Raw genomic sequence first — 13,489 nt, forward strand, 5'->3', positions numbered from 1 at the left:
CCGGAGAAAACCCACGCAGACACAGGGAGAACTTGCAAACTCCACACAGGCAGTTGTGCAACAAAATATTAGAAGACATTAATAAAAGTGCAGAATGGGTAGGCAATTGGCACAATAACTTCAATATGGATAAGTGTGAAAGGCACATTTTGGTAGGACAAATAAGGCCACATGCTCTTTGCAAAATAATAGTCTAAATGGGATAGGAGGAGCAATGGCATCTGGGAGTACAGAAACACAAATCACTAAAAGTAGAATCGTTGGTTAATAAAGCCATAAAAAAGCACCAGGATTCATTTGCAGAGGGACAGAACCTTGTATAGAACCTTGGTTAGACCACTGTTGGGAGTTGTGAATAGTTCTCGTCTCCATATTATAAAAAGGATATAGAGGCACTGGAGAAGGTGCAAAAAAATTTACTCAAATGATAAGCAGAACTAATAGGATATACCCATAAGGAAAGATTGAACAACTGGGGCTCTTGCTCTAGTAAAGAGAAGACTGAGAGATGACCAGACTGAGGTCTTTAAAATCATGAAAGGTTTGACAGGGTAAATGTACAGAAGGTATTTCCATTTACAGGAGAGACCAGAACAAGGGGCCATTGGTATAAGACAGTCACCAATAAATCGATAGGAAATTGAGGAGAAACTTTGTTCCCAGTGAGTGATTAGAATATGGAACTCACTACCACAAGGAGTAATTGAGGCATCTAGCATAGGTGCATTTAAGGGGAAGCTAGATAAACACATGAGGGAAAAAGGAATAGAAGGATAAGTTGATGGGGTTAAATGGAGAAGGGTGGGAGGAGGCTCATGTGCAGCATAAACACAAGCATAGACCTGTTGGGCAAAATAGCCTGTTGCTCTATTTGTAATACTAGATAATAAATATAGGTTATTGGCAGCATTTAACATACATTGCAACAAGGTCCAACATAATGGCATTTACTGAAAACCCAAAACAGGACAACCCTCAATCTCCTTTTCCTGACTGGAAGCATCAAGCGCATTCAAAGCTTGCCGAGGAATGCTCATGCTCAGCACTTTGTATCATATTTTTTTTAATTCCCAGAAACACCAAAAGGACATAGCATTTAAATAGCACTTTTCAGAGCACCATAAAGCTCTCTGCAGCCAACAAATTGCTTTTGACATATCATCAAAGTTGTTTTGTAGACATATGTGGCAGTCATTTTTCACTCATCAAGATCCCACAAATAAGAATGAGAAAAATAACCAGTTAATTTGTTTGGTGATGTTGTTTAAGGAAATAGGGTTGGCCAGGACACCAGGAGAACTCGCTACTCTTCTTAAAACAGTGCCACAGAGTGGGTAATTGGCACCTTCACTGTCTGGATGGTAACCTGGTCGAATGGATCGCCTGTTACAAAACACGCCCGAAATTTATCCCACTGATTTCAGATTCTACATCATGCAGCTGATCCACTGTAACAGCTTGCCCCACTCGGGGCGATGAAGTTAAAAAAATGACACCCGAAAATCTTTTATGTCCACATGAACAGGCAGACTGGACCTTGGTTTAATATCTCATCTGAAAGGCTGCATTCCCAACAAAGCAGAACTCCCTCAGTACTGCACTAAGGTGTCAGGCCAGAACATGTGCTGAAATTCTGGGTGGGGCTTGAACTTATAACCTTTTGACTTGTAGGCAAAAGTGCAGCCAGAGCCAGGCTAATAGAAGAAAGGAAGGAAATCAATAAAGCATAAGAAAAATTCTGAGAGACAGGATTAATCTCCACTTGGAGAGGCAGGGATTAATCAGGGATAGTTAGCATGGCTTTGTCAGGGGGAGATCATGTCTAACAAATTTGATTGAATTTTTCGAGGAGATGATTAGATGTGTAGATGAGGGTAAAGCAGTTGATATCGTCTACATGGACTTCAGTAAGGCTTTTGATAAGGTCCCGCATGGGAGATTGGTTAAGAAAGTAAGCGCCCATGGGATCCAGGGTAATTTGGCAAATTGGATTCAAAATTGGCTTAGTGGAAGGAGGCAGAGGGTGATGGTCGAGGGTTATTTTTGCGAATGGAGGCCTGTGACCAGTGGGGTACCGCAGGGATCGGTGCTGGGACCCTTACTGTTTGTACTGGACATTAATGATTTAGACGTGAATATAGGAGGTATGATCAGTAAGTTCACGGACGACACGAAAATTGGTGGTGTCGTAAATAGTGAGGTGGAAAGCCTTAGATTACAGGACGATATAGATGGGCTGGTGAGATGGGTGGAACAGTGGCAAATGGAAGTGTGAGATGATGTACTTTGGGAGGACTAACAAGGCAAGAGAATATACAATGGATGGTAGGACCCCAGGGAGTACAGAGGGTCAGAGGGACCTTGGGGTGCTTGTCCATAGATCACTGAAGGCAGCAGCACAGGTAGATAAGGTGGTTAGGAAGGCATAGGGATACTTGCCTTTATTAGCCGAGACATAGAATATAAGAGCAGGGAGGTTATGATGGAGCTATATAAAACGCTGGTTAGGCCTCAGCTGGTGTACTGTGTACACCACACTATAGGAAGGATGTGACTGCAATGGAGAGGGTGCAGAGGAGATTCACCAGGATGTTGCCTGGGCTGGAGCATTTCAGTTATGAAGAGAGACTGGATAGGCTGGGGTTGTTTTCCTTAGAGCAGAGCAGGCTGAGTGGGGACCTGATTGAGGTATACAAAATTATGAGGGGCATTGATAGGATAGATAGGAAGAAACTTTTTCCCTTAACGGAGAGGTCAATAACTAGGGGGCATAGATTTAAGGTAAGGGGCAGGGAGGTTTAGAGGGGATTTGAGGAAAAAAAATTTCACCCAGAGGGTGGTTGGAATCTGGAACGCACTGCCTAAAGGGGTGGTAGAGGCAGGAACACTCACGACATTTAAGAAGCATTTAGATGAGCACTTGAAATGCCATAACATATAAGGCTACGGGTCAAGTGCAGGGAAGTGGGATTAGTTTTGGACGGGTGCTTAATGGTCAGCGCAAGTGCGTTGGGCCGAAGGGCCTGTTTCTGTAAAACTCTACGACTCCATGACTCTAAATGGTAGAGTTCCCAACAGAAGTAACTAATGTATGCCTACCTACAGCAATCTGCACCAAAATATGCAAATAAAAATCTTTTAAATTAAACACTACCCCTAAGAGGCTTATTCAGCACAATGGGTCCCAGAATCCCTGACACACTCATCTAAAGTGGATGAGCACCATGTCATTAGAATTCCAATGAGACACTGCAGGTTGCGTGGCCTGATTCCTTTCCCCCACAAAAAATTGCTAGTTGGGACAGTGGGTACAGGTGATTGTCTTACATACTTATTTCCTGACAGCTGCTGGGACTCTGCATCAGCAGCAAAGCCTGAAAATTTGCCCTATATGTACTGTCATCCTCACTTTGGACCACCAATTGCATCACTGTAACGTTGGAACAAAGTTTTAGTGTTTTTCTTCTCTATCCCTCCTATTCTCCAAAGACATGGATCTTTGCTGGGGCACAGTTCTACAGGCATTGGCAAGCTTCAAGTATCTCATCATCTAAGTACTCATTTTTCATGTGTGTTCAAGAAAAGATCATTGTTCCAGGCTATTTAACTGCACAAGACACCATGACTTAGCCTAATCCTGTCCTCATCCAACGTTCACACAATGCATTTGCTTGCAGGGACTCAGATAGCAATGTGGAGCAGAATCCTTTGCGGAAGTTTCTACTCCCTTGACCACTTGGACTGAGGCTCACTGTGGAATTTCAATTGCAAACTGATAAGACCGGTTAACACAATACAAATTGACAATTAAACAGGACTCCTCTGTATGGTTTAGTACCAAGCAATGTGTTCACATATGAAGCTTCTCGTCTAGGTAAGATGAACCTAATAATCCTGAGTTGAGATGATTGCAATAAAATCACCCCTACATAATTTTTTTTTAAACTGTCTCGAATGCATGTACAAGAATCATTCCAAGCATCATAAATTCCAGTATCTAGAAATTTATATCATTTATAAATGTATTAAATATCAGTCAATCTCCCTTGGGAGTCAAGGCCTAGGATACTCTTCAGGTAAAGCAGGGTTAGAGGATGGCAATAATTAGGCTAAGGTGTATAAACATAATTCAGGTCCCATGAGAAAATCATATATTTCACCTTATTTGTATCTTATTTATCATTTATAGTTAAACAGCAAAATTTAAAGGAATTTGGAAAGCAGATACACAGGGCTGAAATTTTACCAAAAAAGCAAGAAACAGCAGTCAGGTCTGTTTTTGGGTCAGAAACCCACCTCCAGTGGGAAACTGATTAAAGTTCAGATTTTCACTGGGGTGAACCCTTAATTGATATGGAGACGGGTTTCCTCTCCACTTAGAGTCAGTGGGGGTCAGATGAAGAGTGAGACTCATTTAGACTCCCTACGGCGGCCATCACTGAGGCTACTGGTTGTCCAAAGGGAGAGATCTGTGGTTTGTGCCAAAGGTTTCCATTTCACCAGAGAGAAATGAGATGTCACAGGGGGCTGGAGGCCTGGTACCCAGGACAGAGCAGACGCTTGCTTCACTGATGCCGACCTGGATCTAATGCTGGAGGCCGTGTGGGAGAGGAAGGAGGTCCCCTTCCCGGAGGGTGGCAGGAGGAGGCCAGCTCGTCATGCAGCAGGAGTACCTCTCTGTTCAGCATCATCTCCCTCCGCCTCCAATTGCTCCTCCTGATCCTACCCTGATGAGCTGTCTCCTTTCAGCCCTCACTGTCTTCAAGGTCCACACCTCTCTGGGGAGAGGTGGCAGCAGACCACCACAATGACTGAGACCCTTGCAGGAGGATATTGGAGGGCATCACCCATCCAGATACTGGAATCGCTTCTTCAGAAGCCCGATGGCCTGCTCAACGGTTGTCCTGCTGACCAGGTGGCATTAGTTGTATCGCCTCTGTGCCTCTATCTGGGCTCCCGTAGAGGGGTCAGTAGCCATCTCTTCAACGGATTTCCCTTGTCCCTTAGTATTCATCCATGCACTTTGAGGCAGCCTGGACTGGTGGAGGATGGAGGAGTCAGGTTAGCTGCCAGGAAAGCGAGCACACACATAGAGGAAACTCTTGTTGTGGTCACAGACCAATTGGACGTTGAGGAAGTGGAAGCCCTTCCTGTTGATGGATCTCACTGGTCAGTCACTTGGTCCCTTGAGCCACATGGGTGCAACTGATGACGCACAGCACCTGGTGGAATCCAGCGATGGAAATGAAACCCAGTGCCCACTGACACTGCGAGGCCATGTCTGTTGGTAAATGAATGGACTTCCAGCTCTGGCAAAAAGGGCATTAGTGAGCAGCGAGATGCAGTGTTGTGCAGCTGTTTTTGAGACGACACTAAAGGTCCGCAGACGATCCTTGGAAGGAGCCAGAAGCAAAGAAGTTCAAGGTCACAGTGACTTTGATGGCCACTGGTAGGGCATGGTGACCAGCGCTGCGAGGTTTTCGGCAACAAGGGTACAGGTGTCTCTGACCATCTGCCTGGAGAGTTGCAGTCTCCCACGGCACGCGTTCTCGATCATTTCCAGGTAGCTCCGTCTTTGGCAGTAGATCCTCTATTCAGGGTATGGCCTCATTGTCCTTCCTGCTTTTCTTTCCTCTTCTGTACCCTCCTGCTGCTCGGGATACCACCTTTCCTGCAGAGGGTGTTGCCCCTCATTGCCACTGGGCCCAAAATCTGACCATCATGCCCCATTGCCAGATGGAGCCTTCCTTCTTGGCAGGTAGCTGCCAACTGTCCTTGGAAACCTTGCCCCCTGCTCCTTTGCCCCTGTGATAGCAAGGGTTGCTGACCTTCTTCAAAGCCCGGGCACTGAGTGCCCACTCTCCTTGCCACCTGTGCTGCGCCAAAAGAACCCCCTGACTAACTGCTGAGTCTCCCTTTGCCCCGCTGACCCTTTTATGGGGACGAAGTGATGCCCTACAGGAAGCCATGATTGGCTCTCCACCTGGTACCCGCCTCTCCACAACTGATCTGTTTTAGAAGGCTTGTGTCACCCGTGCGCCTCTTTCAAAATTAAAACTGCAACTCTTTAAAAGCTCTGAAAAACCTTTTAAACTATCTTAATTGACCTGAAGTAAAAGAGTGGGATTCCTGTTGCACCCTCCCCCCGCACTGCTCATTATCGCCGGCCCCGGGATCTGCACCTTGAAATCAACATGCTGCCCGGCACTGATATTTTCGGGGGTCCCTGACCTCCGTTCCCATCTTCAGGGGGCCCTGAAAATTCAGCCCATAGAGTTTGTTGGAGCATTGGGGTTTCTCTGCACTGCTGGCTGGGAGCTGGAAGATACAAACCTCGACTACCAATGGCAGGAGAGTACAATTACAGTGACAAGTTTTCATGGGCAGTTTCCATTATAAATGTGACATAGGAATTTATAATGGAATGCTGATACAAATGTGACAAAAATTTTAGAACAGGAAGTCATGTTTTGAAGACAGGAAGTGCATGCAACATAGGATTTTTAATTTCTTAAGAGATATTTATTTGGAAGTAGGGGCAATGTCAGAACAGAGACAGTTTACTTTTCTACACAATTTCTTTTTACATTTGCCAATAACTTGACAGGCAGCTGTAAACAGACTCATCATGCAGCAGAGTCACATGACTGAAACAGGGATGATAACATTTCACTTGAATAGCAGTTGTATTAGTATTTATTTTAGTCTGTATTACAAGGTAATTTAATATATACAAACTATAATAAACAATTATCTCACACACGCAGACAGACTATGCTTTATGATACTGTCAGTCACTAAGAAACACCACTTAGAGCATCACTTGTGGATAAGCCTTTCACAACCTACTCACTGCCACATGTTCTCATATCATTCAGCCCCTTATTAAGACTCATTGGTAGAGTAAGGATATACACAGATCTGTGGCAGTTAAATTATTTCAGGTCAAAAGCAGGATAGGTCAACAATGTCATTCTCTAAAAATAGTTCTTATGTAATATAAGGGTTAGCTTCTTACAAAAAACATTGTAAATGGGCTTAACTTGTGAAATGCTACAATTACTGGTGTAGTTATATTCTGTACAATAACCTGGAGAAGTCACTTCACACTGCTTGGGCTTGAGAGGAAGCGGGAGTGTGCGATCAAGTATAAATGTGCGTGGACCATCTGGGCACTCTAATCTGAAGCAGAGCTTGTCTAAATGTTTTAAGAAAGCAGATGTCCTCTTCCATGTTCCAGGTTTGTTTAAAAATTAGTAGCTCATAGCTCTGTGCATGAATGCAGAATGGTACGTATAGTATGACTACATCCCCAAATGTGTTCTATGCAATTAATCATGTACCATTTAATCTTTTTCTCTGCAGCAGTATGTACATTATATCTTGGGCTTTGCTAATATTGGCATTACACTACTGTTACGTTTACGAAATATTACGTGCACTGTGAAGAATACCAAGATATGCATACCATGATAGCTTTCCCAATACCTCTTCTTTCAGCATATTATTTTCGAGTTTAAAAATTCTCAGACGTTAGAACAGTCAACTGTAATCACCCTTACATCAGTGTCCACTACACCAGAGTTTTAACCTACAGTAATTTTCAAGAGTATGTTTTCATGTAATGTCTAAATCAGGGGTGTCAAATGTGGAGATGCGGATAGTTTCATCTGGGACTGCAATGTGCTGAGTCTTGAAACTTGGGTTGCCAAGTCTCCAAGTTAAGATTTTTTGAAGCCATGAAGAACTGCATCGTTCAAATTTCGCAGCAAAGCAAAGCTCTCACAGCTGGCATTGCTTAAGGGTGATCAGAAACAGAACAAGGTGGTGAAAGGGAGAAAGACAGAGCACAGTGAGGTGCAGAGTGATGGTGGGGGAACAGGGCGCAGCGGTCAGTAGGCTCGGACAGAGCGGGAGGGAGAATCGGGGTGTGCGGGACCCGGGGAGGAAGAGGAGGAGGGGGAGGAAGAGGAGGAGGGGGAGGAGGAGGGGGAGGAGGAGGGGGAGGAGGAGGGGGAGGAGGAGGGGGAGCGGGGGGGGAGGAGGAGCAGGGGGGAGGGAGGAGCGGGGGAGGGGGAGGAGGAGGAGCAGGGGGGGGAGGAGGAGCGGGGGGGGGGGGAGGAGGAGCGGGGGGGGGGGAGGAGGAGCGGGGGGGGGGGGGAGGAGGAGCGGGGGGGGGGAGGAGGAGCGGGGGGGGGGGGGAGGAGGAGCGGGGGGGGGGGGGGAGGAGGAGCGGGGGGGGGGGGGGAGGAGGAGCGGGGGGGGGGGAGGAGGAGCGGGGGGGGGAGCTGGAGCCGGGAGGGGGGGGGGGAAAGAGGAGAAGATGGGGGGAGGGGGGGGAAAGAGGAGGAGACGGGGGAGGGGGAGGGGGGGGGAAGACGAGGAGCCGGGGCGGGGTGCGGGTGGAGGAGATGGAGGATGAGATGGAGGAGGGACTGGTGGAAGGAGGAGGACTAGGAGAGGAGCAGGGGAGGGAGGAGAGGAGCAGGGGAGGGGAGGAGCGGGGAGGGGGAGGGAGGAGGAGGGGGAGGGAGGAGGAGGGAGTGGGGAGGGAGGAGGGAGTGGGGAGGGAGTGGGGAGGGAGGAGGGAGTGGGGAGGAAGTGGGGAGCGAGGAGGAAGTGGGGAGGGAGGAGGAAGTGGGGAGGGGGAGGGTGAGGGAGGGAGGGTGAGGGGGGGAGGGGGGAAGGGGAGGGGGAAGGGGAGGGGGAAGGGGAGGGGGAAGGGGAGGGGGAGGGGAGGGAGGGGATGGAAGGGGGGAGGGGAAGGGGGGGGTAGAAGGGGGGAGGGGAAGGGGGGTAGAAGGGGGGAGGGGAAGGGGGGGAGAAGGGGGGAGGGGAAGGGGGGGAGAAGGGGGGAGGGGAAGGGGGTAGAAGGGGGGAGGGGAAGTGGGGTAGAAGGGGGGAGGGGAAGGGGGGGAGAAGGGGGGAGGGGAGGGGAGAAGGGGGGAGGGGAGGGGAGGGGGGAGGGGAGGGGGGAGGGGAGGGGGGAGGGAAGGGGGGAGGGAAGGGGGGGAGGGAAGGGGGGAGGGGAGGGGGGAGGGAAGGGGGGAGGGAAGGGGGGGGGGGGAGGGGGGAAGGGGGGGAGGGAAGGGGGGAGGGAAGGGGGGAGGGAAGGGGGAGGGGGGGAGGGAGGGGGGAAGGGGGGGAGGGAAGGGGGGAGGGGGGAAGGGGGAGGGGGGAAGGGGGGGAGGGAAGGGGGGGAGGGAAGGGGGGAGGGGGAAGGGGGGAAGGGGAGGGAAGGGGTGGGGGAGGGAAGGGGAGGGGAGGGGAAGGGGAGGGGAGGGGAGGGGAAGGGGAGGGGAGGGGAGGGGGGGAGGGGAGGGGAGGGGGGGAGGGGAGGGGAGGGGGGGAAGGGGAGGGGAGGGGAGGGGAGGGGAGGGAGGGGAGGGAGGGGAGGGGAAGGGGAGGGGAGGGGAGGGGGGGAAGGGGGAGGGAGGGGTTGAGGGGGTGAGGGGGGAAGGGGGAGGGAGAGGGAGGGGAAGGGAGGGAGAGGGAGGGGAAGGGAGGGGGAGAGGGAGGGGAAGGGAGGGGGAGGGGCGAGGGAGGGGAAGGGAGAGGGAGAGGGAGGGGAAGGGAGAGGGAGAGGGAGGGGAAGGGAGGGGGAGAGGGAGGGGAAGGGAGGGGAGAGGGAGGGGGAGAGGGAGGGGAAGGGGGAGAGGGAGGGGAAGGGGGAGGGAATGGGAGGGGAATGGGGAGGGAAAGGGGAGGGAAAGGGGAGGGAAAGGGGAGGGAATGGGGAGGGAGGGGGGAGGGAAGGGAGCGGGAATGGGGAGGGAGGAGGGAGGGAAGGGGGAGGGAAGGGAGAGGGATGGAGGGGGTGGAGGGGGAGGGATGGAGGGGGTGGAGGGGGAGGGAGGGAAGGGTGGGGAAGGGGGAGGGAAGGGTGGGGAAGGGGGAGGGGAGGGGAGGGAAGGGGGAAGGGGGAGGGGAGGGAAGGGGGAGGGAAGGGGGGGAGGGAAGGGGGAAGGAAGGGGGGGAGGGAAGGGGGAGGGAAGGGGGGGAGGGAAGGGGGAGGGAAGGGGAGTGAAGGGGGAGGGAAGGGGAGTGAAGGGGGAGGGAAGGGGAGGGAAGGGGAGGGAAGGGGAGTGAAGGGGGAGGGAAGGGGGGTGAAGGGGGAGGGAAGGGGGGTGAAGGGGGAGGGAAGGGCGGGGAGGGGAGGAAGAGGGGGAAGGGAGGGAAAAGGGGGAAGGGGAGGGAAAAGGGGGGAAGGGGAGGGAAGAGGGGGAAGGGAGGGAAGAGGGGGAAGGGAGGGAAAGGGGGGAAGGGAGGGAAGTGGGGGAAGGGAGGGAAAGGGGGGTTGGGGTGGGAAAGGGGGGAAGGGGAGGGAAGGGGGGTTGAGGAGGGAAGGGGGGTGGGGAAGGGGGGAGGGGAAGTGGAGGGAAGGGGGGTGGGGAAGGGGGGGAGGGGAAGGGGGGTGGGGAAGGGGGGAGGGGAAGGGGGGAGGGGAAGGGGGGAGGGGGGGAAGGGGGGCAAGTGGGGAGGGTGAGGGGTGGGGAGGGAGAGGGGGGGTGAGGGGAGGGAGAGGGGAGTGAAGGAAGGGGGAGGGAGGAGGTGGGAAGGGAGGGGAGGGGAAGGGAGAGGGAGAAGGGAGAGGGTGGGGAGAGGGAGGGGAAGGGAGGGGGCGAGGGAGGGGGAAGGGAGGGAGGGGAAGGGAGGGAGGGGGAGGGGAGGGAAGGGAGGGAGAGGGAGGGGAGGGGAAGGGAGGGGAAGGGAGGGGGAGAGGGAGGGGAATGGGGAGGGAATGGGGAGGGAATGGGGAGGGAGGGGGGCGGGAAGGGGGAGGGAGGGAGGGAAGGGGGAGGGATGGGGGGGAGGGATGGGGGTGGGATGGAGGGGGTGGAGGGGGAGGGAAGGGGAGGGGGGGAAGGGGGTGAAGGGGGGGGAAGGGGGTGAAGGGGGAGGGAAGGGGGAGGGAAGGGGGGGAGGGGGAGGGAAGGGGGGGAGGGAGGGGAGGGAGGGAAAGGGGGGTAGGGAGGGAAAGGGGGGATGGGAGGGAAAGGGGGGAGGGGGGGAAGGGGGGAAGGGGAGGAAAGGGGGGAGGGAAGGGGGGGAGGGTGGGAGGGAGGGGGGTTGGGAGAGGGGAGGGAAGGGGGTGGGATGGGGGGGAGGGGAAGGGATGGGGAGGGGAGGGGTGGTGGAGGGGAGGAGGGGAGGGTGAGGAGGGGATGGGAGGGGAGGGAGGGTGAGGGTGGGGAAGGGAGAGGGTGGGGAGGGAGGGGAGGGGAAGGGAGGGTGGAGGGGAGGGGAGGGGAGGGGAGGGGAGAGGGAGGGGAGGGTGAGGTGGGGGATGGGAGTGGGAGGGGATGGGAGAGGGAGGGGGAAGGGTGAGGGGAGGGAGGGAAGGGGAAGGGAGTGGAGGGGAAGGGAGTGGTTGGGGATGGGTGAGGAGGGGAAGGGGAAGGGAGAGGGAGGGGAAGGGAAGGGAGAGGGAGGGGAAGGGAAGGGAGAGGAGGGGAAGGGAAGGGAGAGGAAGGGAGAGGGAGGGGAAGGGAGAGGGAAGAGGAAGAGGGAGGGGGAGGGGAGGGGGAGGGGGAGGGGAGGGGGAGGGGGAGTGGGAGGGGGAGGGGGAGTGGGTGGGGGAGAGGGAGGGGAGAGGGAGGGGGAGGGGGAGAGGGAGGGGGAGGGGGGAGGGAGGGGGAGGGGGAGGGGGAGGGGGAGGGGGAGTGGGAGGGGGAGAGGGAGGGGGAGGGGGAGGGGGAGTGGGAGGGGGAGAGGGAGGGGGAGGGGGGAGAGGGAGGGGGAGGGGGAGGGGGAGGGGGAGGGGAGTGGGAGGGGGAGTGGGAGTGGGAGGGGGAGGGAGGGGGGGAGAGGGAGGGGGGTAGGGGGGAGAGGGGGGGTAGGGGGGTAGGGGGGAGAGGGGGGGGTAGGGGGGTAGGGGGGAGAGGGGGGGTAGGGGGGGAGAGGGAGGGGGGTAGGGGGGGGAGAGGGAGGGGAGGGGACGGAGGGGAGGGAAGGGGGGGAAGGGAGGAAGGGGGGGGAAGGGAGGGGGAAGGGAGTGGATGGGGAAGGGAGATGGATGGGGAAGGGAGAGGAAGGGGAAGGGAGAGGGAGAGGAAGGGGAAGGGAGAGGGAGAGGGAGAGGAAGGGGGAGGGGAAGGGAGAGGGAGGGGAAGGGAGAGGGAGGGGAAGGGAGAGGGAGGGGAAGGGAGAGGGAGGGGAAGGGAGAGGGAGGGGAAGGGGAAGGGAGAGGGAGGGGAAGGGGAAGGGAGAGGGAGGGGAATGGGAAGGGAGAGGGAGGGGAAGGGGAAGGGAGAGGGAGGGGAAGGGGAAGGGGAAGGGAGAGGGAGGGGAAGGGAGAGGGAGGGAGAGGGAGGGTAAGGGAGAGGGAGGGGAAGGGAGAGGGAGGGGGAAGGGGAAGGGTAGAGGGCGGGGGGAAGGGGAGGGAGAGGGAGGGGGAAGGGAGAGGGTGGGAGAGGGAGGGGAAGGGGGAAGGAAGGGGGAGGGAAGGGGAAGGGAGAGGGAGGGGAAGGGGAAGGGAGAGAGGGAGGGGGAGGGAGAGAGGGAGGGGAAGGGAGATAGGGAGGGGGAGAGGGAGGGGGAGGGGGAGAGGGAGGGGGAGGGGGAGAGGGAGGGGGAGAGGAGAGGGGGAGAGGAGAGGGGGAGAGGAGAGGGGGAGAGGAGAGGGGGAGAGGAGAGGGGGAGAGGAGAGGGGGAGAGGAGAGGGGAAGGGAGAGGGGAAGGGAGAGGGGAAGGGAGAGGGGAAGGGAGAGGGGAAGGGAGAGGGGAAGGGAGAGGGGAAGGGAGAGGGAGGGAGAGGGAGGGGGAGAGGGAGGGGGAGAGGGAGGGGGAGAGGGAGGGGGAGGGGGAGGGGGAGGGAGAGGGAGGGGGAGGGAGAGGGAGGGGGAGGGGAGGGGGAGGGGGAGGGGGAGGGGGAGGGGGAGGGGGTGAGGGTGGGGGAGGGGAGAGGAAGGGAGAGGGAAGGGAGAGGGGAGGGAGAGGGAGGGGGAGAGGGAGGGGGAGAGGGAGGGGGAGGGAGGGGAGGGAGAGGGGGGGAGGGAGAGGGAGGGGGAGGGGGAGGGGGAGGGGGAGGGGGAGAGGGAGGGGGAGGGGGAGAGGGAGGGGGGTGAGGGAGGGGGTGAGGGAGGGGGTGAGGGAGGGGGAGGGGGAGAGGGAAAGGCAGAGGGGAAGGGAGAGGGAGGGGAAGGGAGAGGGAGGGGAAGGGAGAGGGAGGGGGAAGGGAGAGGGGGAGGGAGGGGGAAGGGAGAGGGAGAGGGGGAGGGAGGGGAAGGGAGGGTGAGGGAGGGGAAGGGAGGGTGAGGGAGGGGAAGGGAGGGTGAGGGAGGGGAAGGGAGGGAGAGGGAGGGGAAGGGAGAGTGAGGGGAAGGGAGAGGAAGGGAGAGGGAGGGGGAGGGAGGGGGAGGGGGGGCGAGGGAGGGGAGAGGGAGGGGGCGAGGGAGGGGAGAGGGAGGGGGCGAGGGAGGGGAAGGGAGGGAGGGGAAAGGAGAGGGAGAGGGAGGGGAAGGGAGGGGAAGGGAGGGGAAGGGAGGGG

General features: G+C 56.1%; 1 protein-coding gene across 2 annotated transcripts in view; it reads right to left on the minus strand.

Moving 5' to 3' along the window:
• jazf1b (JAZF zinc finger 1b) overlaps window positions 1-13,489 on the minus strand; it is a 454,958-nt gene that overhangs the window by 427,932 nt on the left and 13,537 nt on the right. The window lies entirely within an intron of this gene.

The sequence above is a fragment of the Heterodontus francisci genome, chromosome 2 (genome assembly GCF_036365525.1).
Source record: "Heterodontus francisci isolate sHetFra1 chromosome 2, sHetFra1.hap1, whole genome shotgun sequence".
Lineage (NCBI taxonomy): Eukaryota > Metazoa > Chordata > Chondrichthyes > Heterodontiformes > Heterodontidae > Heterodontus > Heterodontus francisci.